A 7,748-nucleotide genomic window follows, 5' to 3' on the forward strand; every position below is an offset into this window, starting at 1 on the left:
AGACAATTTCTACTAGCTGAAGAGCAGGATTTTCGCACTGCGGCCACCCCACACCCGCCCCTACGGGGTGAGGGGGGAGGACGAAATAACAATAAAGGAAAAAAAGAGTTGACTTCCACCGCTACGGTCGCAGGTTCGAATCCTGCCTCGGGAATGCATGTGTGTGATGTCCTTAGGTTAGTTAGGTTTAAGTAGTTCTAAGATCTAGGGGACTGATGACCTCACCTGTTAAGTCCCATAGCGCTCAGAGCCTTTTTTTTTTTTTTCATGGTTGCCAGGTCTGCTCCCAACGCCTCGTAGCGAATAAGTTTGTGGTTATGAAATGAAATGCTCAGATTTTCTGACAAAGACGTTCAAGAAAGTCTCACAACGAGGAAGAAAGGAATGTTCCTCGTAATGAAAGCAACTGGCTGAACATGCGTCAAATATATATATAAACATGTTCCATCGCTTTATTATATATATATATATATATATATATATATATATATATATATATATATATATATATATATATAGGGTGAGTCACTAACTATTGCCACCAAGAATAAATCCGAAAGTATGATAGGAGCTGAAAAGTTTGTGGGACAAAAGTTGCATGGGACAACGGGGGCCGTAATATGACGTTAATTTTTTGTTGCAAGATGGGGTAGCTTCAGAAATATGGAAGTCAACTTCACTTTTTTAAATGGGATGCTGTACTTTGTACTTGGTACTTATTTTGTGACAGCGGCCATCGAGACGAATCCAATGATGTGTAACAATAAGGTCTTTGAAGGTTACAAAGTTGGCATGACCGTCCATTTACAGAAGGTGTTCGAAGTGATGACCATTGGTATCAATGCAGTGCTACAATCTTCTTACCACGGATTGAATGGTATTCCTTATCACATCGGCACTTATCGAAGCACATGCTCTGACAATTCTCTCTCGCATATCTTCAGGTGTATTTGGTACGTCTTTATAAACAATGTCTTCTACGAATCCCAACAAGAAAATATCCAGAGGCGTCAAGTCTGGCGAACGAGCCGACCACGACACATCTCCTCCCGCGTCCAATCCAACGATTTGGGAATTGTCTCTGAAACTCATTTCTAGCCATCAGCGAAAAATGTGCCGGACACCCATCGTGTTGATATCACATTCTGTTCCTTGTTCCTAAAGGTATTTCTTCCAATAACAAACCTAATGTTTCTTGCAGGAATGTGGTGTACTTCCTACCATTAAGTTTCCCTTCGATGAAATAGGGGGCTATAATTCTGTCTTCCACAATCCCACACCATACATTCACCGGCCACGGTTTTTGGTGTGCAACTTTGTCACAGCCAACATGGATTTTCTGTTGCCCAATAATGCATGTTATGCAAATCAACATTTCCATGGTTTGTGAATGTAGCCTAGTCAGTAAACAACATCACATTAATAAATGTGTCATCCCTCTGAATCTGAAATTGAGCCCAACGACAAAATTCAATGCGACGCGTACAATCCGTAACAGTTAATTGTTGGTGGAGACTGGTATGGTAAGGATGATATTTATGGCTATGCAGAACACGAGCAACATTACTCTGGCGCATGCCAGATTTCCTTGCGATTTGACGCGAACTAACACAAGGATCTCGAACCCCTCCCGCCCCAGGTTCGAGTCCTCCCTCGGGCATGTGTGTGTGTATGTGTGTGTGTGTGTGTGTGTGTGTGTGTGTGTGTGTGTGTGTGTGTGTGCATGTGTTGTTCTTAGCGTAAGTTAGTTTAAAGTAGTGTGTAAGTCTAGGGACCGATGATCTCAACAGTTTGGTCCCTTAGGAATTCACACACATTTGAACATTTGATCTCGAATGACAATGGCAAGAGTTCCTCGTTAGTAACTTTCCTTTGCGGATATGTTTTCGATGCGTTAAAGATCCAGTTGTTCTCAGTTTATTACACACATATTTAAAAGTACGACGTGTATGATGAGTACGTTGAGGATATATTTCAGCGTATAAGTCTCTAGCTCTCACTGAATTTCGTTGGCATTCTCTGTAAATGAGAAGCATATCGACTTGTTCTTCGAAGGAATACATAATTCATATTCGCTTGATTCGACAATGCTAGTCTTAGCGTTCCTATTAGTGTTGTGTTGCAAAACCGACGAATGGTGTTTACATGTCAATGGCACGTTAGTTGGATACGCCGTATTCGGCGAATATTTACTGTTTGCACGATATATGAGAGAGAATTGTTAGGGCATGTGCTTCGATAAGTGCCGAAGTGATAAGGAATACCATTCAATCCATAATAAGACGATTGCAGCACTGCATTCACTGCATTGATACCAATGGTCATCACTTGAAACACCTTCTGTAAATGGACGTTTATGCCACCTTTGTGACCTTCGTTGACCTCCAAAGACCTTACTGTTACACATCATTGGATTTGTCTCGATAGCCGCTATCAGAGAATAAGTACCAAACTATAGCATCCCATTTAAAAAAACAAAGCTGACCCTCATATATCTGACGCGACCCCACCTAGCAACAAAAAACCAACGTCATATTATGGTGCACGTTATCCCACGCAACATTTGTTCAAGTTTCAGCTCCCACCATACTTTCGGATTTATTCTTGGTGGCAATAGTTAATGACTCAGCCTGTATATGTTCATAAATAAACAATGAATGTCAGCCGGCTGTTGTGGCCGAGCGGTTCCAGGCGCTTCAGTCCAGAACCGCGCGACTGCTACGGTCGCAGGTTCGAATCCTGCCTCGGGCTTGGATGTGTGTGATGTCCTTAGGTTAGTTTGGTTTAATTAGTTCTAAGTTCTAGGGGACTGATGACCTCAGCCATTTGAACCAATGAATGTCAGGGATGAAATCCAGGAGCCTGATTTTTGAAAATGGCGTGCTTCTGGAAATAGGGCTGAGCGCCTATCAATGAGATTTGCTCGGCCTCACTTCAAACAGCTTATCCCGATGGAAAATACACCACAAATGGAAAGAAAAAATATAGCGGATGTACTGAACTTTATACCTCCTGGTCAGCATCATTTCTTTCTAAGTTTACAATGTGGTCGTGGCAACGTTCCAAACAGCGATGTACAATTTGACGAAACCATGGCGAAGCCAAAATAAAGACGTTGTACGAATGTTCATTTGCGTTTATGTCTTGACAATTAATGGGAGTAACAGTTCAGTTTTGAGTGTATTGTTAACTTTCATTTAAACACAGTACTTTTCTTCTTTTTCTTGTTTGTGCCTTTGTCCCACATCGGCGCGGGGTTGGCGTGGTTATTAACACACCTGGCATGCTTTGTTTAAGGAGTGGCCGGATGTCCTTCCTGTAGTCCCCCCCCTACCCCCCCATTACCCTCTGGGAGGGAATATGTGCACCCCTTCTGTCTGCGTGTAGTGTTATTCGCGTGAAAGAGAGCGAAAGTTTTCTAAAAGTTAGCGAATCGTGTACCTGAGGCGGGACTTGGATACCAGCCTGGTATTCACCTAGTGAGATGTGGGAAACCGCTTAAGAACCACATCCAGGCTTGCCAGCAGACTCGCTATGGACATTAATTCGCCGGGCGGATTCGGTCTGAGATCGGCACATCTCTCCGTCCCGGAAGCGGTGCTTTAACACGCACCACCATTCAGGCTGATATTTAAGATCATTCCCCTTTCCCAGATAATTTGTTTCAAGCTATTTATTTTGAAAGGTTTACTTTTAAGTTAGGTAAAACCTTTTCAACATCAGATTTATACGTAGAAAGTTTGCATTTACAACCTGTTTCCATGCTCTAATTTACTCAAGAAATACAAAGAGTGGTCAGAAACAGTCTGAAAAGCTTGTAAGGGTGTTGCAGAGTAGATTGTGCTGAGAAATAACTATTAAGAAAAAAAAATTGAAACGTTGCGCCGTTTCCGAGTTAATTAGCATTGAAGTTAGCCAATCAGGCAGATGCGCGCGAAGATTCAAGAGGACCGCCACGTACAATTACTGTCAGTTGTTGTTCTAGCGTAGATGATATTTCACGTGCTGCTCAGCTTTTGGCTCAGGTTCGATCCTTATTACCGTCCCATGTCCAATTTTTGTATCGCTCTCTTGTTCGGTTTTAGGCAACCAAACGAAGAAAACGTTTGGCGACTCCGTCTCTGGTAGTCTCTTGAAACTGCACGTGCAAAGGCCTGGTCGGCTAACTTCAATGCTAGTTAAATCGGAAATGGCGCAACGCATCGATTTTTTCTTAACAATTGTAACTCAGCACAACCTACCTTGCAACATCCTTACAGGCTTTTCAGACTGTTTCTGACCACCCTGCATAATTATGATCCGAAAACTTTAAATCTGTTCTCATGAGAAAGTTGAATTCTGGACATATACAGCCCACCGATACGTGTCAACAGTCAGAGAAGAAAAGTTTGGGCTCTGGTGACATGCAGTCACATATGTGTAAATACTGAGCCTAAGAGTTATCTTAGCACATAGACTGAAGGAAGGCAAAACTATATTATTAGCATTTGTAGATTGACAAAAGCTTTTTGACCATGATCGTTGGAATGCACTCTTTCAAATTCTGATGGTAGCAGGGGTAAAATTCATGGTGTGAAAGATAATCTACAACCAGAATGCAGATATAAATGTCGAAGGACATGAGAGGAATGTAGTAAGAGAAGTTAATAAGACAGGGTTATTCAACCTGAACACTGAGAAAGCTTCGAAGAAAACCAGCGAGAAATTTGGAAAGAGAAAGTTCAGAGAGAGAAATAAAAACTTTGACTTTGCCGATTAGATTGTAGTTTTGTCAGAGGCTGCAAGATACTTGGAAAAGCAATTTAACGGAATGGATAATGACTTGAGAAGAGGTTATAAGATGAACGTCAACAAATGTAAAACAAGGGTAATGGAATGTAGTCGAAGTAAATTACGTGATGCCAAGAGAATAAAATTAGTAAACGAGACACTAAACGTAGTCAATAAGTTTTGCTGTTTAGGCAGCAAAATTATTAATAAAAGCAAATGTAGACAGGATATAACATAGAGACTATCATGAAGAGTGCTTTTATGGAAAAGACTATTTGTATCGAATAAAAAATTAAGTATTGCGAAGTCTTTCCTGAAGTGTAGCCTTGTACAGAAGTGGAACGTGGACAGTAAACAACAGACTAGAATGAAATAGAGTATTTTGAAATTGAAGAATGTTGAAGACAGACTGGTAGGTCGAATAAGTAGTGGGGAGGTACTGAATCAGAATGAGATAAAAGTTAATTTATGCCGTCTCCTGATTAAAAGAAGAGATCGGTTGTAGGAAACGTCCGGTGGTACCAAGAATCGTCGGTTTTGTAATGGGCATATGTCTATGGGTAGGACTAAATATTATAGAGGCAGACCAAGGATTGACTGTAGTAAATAGGTTCAAATAGGTGTAGGTTGCATTAGTTATGCATAGATGAGGAGGCTTTCCCGAAAGAGATTTGCTTGGAGAACAACAGAAAACCAGTCTTCGGACTGGAGACCACAACAACAACAACAACAACAACAACATATCAACGAAAGTAAAACAAGTTTAATGAAATGTAGCCGAAACATCAGGCAGTGCTGAGGGAATTACATTAGGAAATGAAAAGCTAAAAGCAGTAAATGAGTCTTGTTATTTGTACATTAAAATAAATGACTACGGCCGGAGTAGAAAAGATATAAAATGCATAGCTGCACTACCAAGGAAAGCATTTCCGAAAAAGAGGAATTTGTTAACATAGAATATAAATTGAAGTGGTATGAAGTTATTTCTGATTCTTTATCCTTTATTTTCTTTGAAAGAAATTTCTGCCATTTGACTGTAGGTTTGTGCTCATTTATTTCACGCAATCATGATTTACCCTTTGTAGCCATTTTCAAGTGCAATTTGAAATCTCAAAAACATCTGCCTAAATGACATGTCATCATGGAACTAACATATCTTATTATCGAGGAAATAACTTCTATCTGGCCTATAAGACCTGGCGTCATATTAAGGGATATGAGTATATATCAGAGACACATAACTGGCTGAAACTGTGCATAGCAAATTAACGAACTGTAATGCATATTTATTAATCAATATATTGCTGTGACCTGCATACGTCATGTCTATACATGGTTTAAATGTCGGAGGTATTCTTAAAATGTTAAATGGCTGGTGCAGTACTTCCACGCTCTTCTATAATAAAGCGCCAAAGAAACTGGTATAGACATGCGTATTCAAATACAGAGACATGTAAAAACGCAGAATACAGCCCTGCGGTCGGAAACACGTATATACACTCCTGGAAATGGAAAAAAGAACACATTGACACCGGTGTGTCAGACCCACCATACTTGCTCCGGACACTGCGAGAGGGCTGTACAAGCAATGATCACACGCACGGCACAGCGGACACACCAGGAACCGCGGTGTTGGCCGTCGAATGGCGCTAGCTGCGCAGCATTTGTGCACCGCCGCCGTCAGTGTCAGCCAGTTTGCCGTGGCATACGGAGCTCCATCGCAGTCTTTAACACTGGTAGCATGCCGCGACAGCGTGGACGTGAACCGTATGTGCAGTTGACGGACTTTGAGCGAGGGCGTATAGTGGGCATGTGGGAGGCCGGGTGGACGTACCGCCGAATTGCTCAACACGTGGGGCGTGAGGTCTCCACAGTACATCGATGTTGTCGCCAGTGGTCGGCGGAAGGTGCACGTGCCCGTCGACCTGGGACCGGACCGCAGCGACGCACGGATGCACGCCAAGACCGTAGGATCCTACGCAGTGCCGTAGGGGACCGCACCGCCACTTCCCAGCAAATTAGGGACACTGTTGCTCCTGGGGTATCGGCGAGGACCATTCGCAACCGTCTCCATGAAGCTGGGCTACGGTCCCGCACACCGTTAGGCCGTCTTCCGCTCACGCCCCAACATCGTGCAGCCCGCCTCCAGTGGTGTCGCGACAGGCGTGAATGGAGGGACGAATGGAGACATGTCGTCTTCAGCGATGAGAGTCGCTTCTGCCTTGGTGACAATGATGGTCGTATGCATGTTTGGCGCCGTGCAGGTGAGCGCCACAATCAGGACTGCATACGACCGAGGCACACAGGGCCAACACCCGGCATCATGGTGTGGGGAGCGATCTCCTACACTGGCCGTACACCACTGGTGATCGTCGAGGGGACACTGAATAGTGCACGGTACATCCAAACCGTCATCGAACCCATCGTTATACCATTCCTAGACCGGCAAGGGAACTTGCTGTTCCAACAGGACAATGCACGTCCGCATATATCCCGTGCCGCAACCCAACGTGCTCTAGAAGGTGTAAGTCAACTACCCTGGCCAGCAAGATCTCCGGATCTGTCCCCCATTGAGCATGTTTGGGACTGGATGAAGCGTCGTCTCACGCGGTCTGCACGTCCAGCACGAACGCTGGTCCAACTGAGGCGCCAGGTGGAAATGGCATGGCAAGCCGTTCCACAGGACTACATCCAGCATCTCTACGATCGTCTCCATGGGAGAATAGCAGCCTGCATTGCTGCGAAAGGTGGATATACACTGTACTAGTGCCGACATTGTGCATGCTCTGTTGCCTGTGTCTATGTGCCTGTGGTTCTGTCAGTGTGATCATGTGATGTATCTGACCCCAGGAATGTGTCAATAAAGTTTCCCCTTCCTTATTTCAATTTCCAGGAGTGTAAAACGAGTGTCCGGCGCAGTTTTTAGATCGGTTACTGCTGCTCGTACAATGGCAGCTATCAAGATTTAAGTGAGTTTG

Source organism: Schistocerca cancellata, chromosome 2 (genome assembly GCF_023864275.1).
Source record: "Schistocerca cancellata isolate TAMUIC-IGC-003103 chromosome 2, iqSchCanc2.1, whole genome shotgun sequence".
Taxonomy (NCBI): Eukaryota; Metazoa; Arthropoda; class Insecta; order Orthoptera; family Acrididae; genus Schistocerca; species Schistocerca cancellata.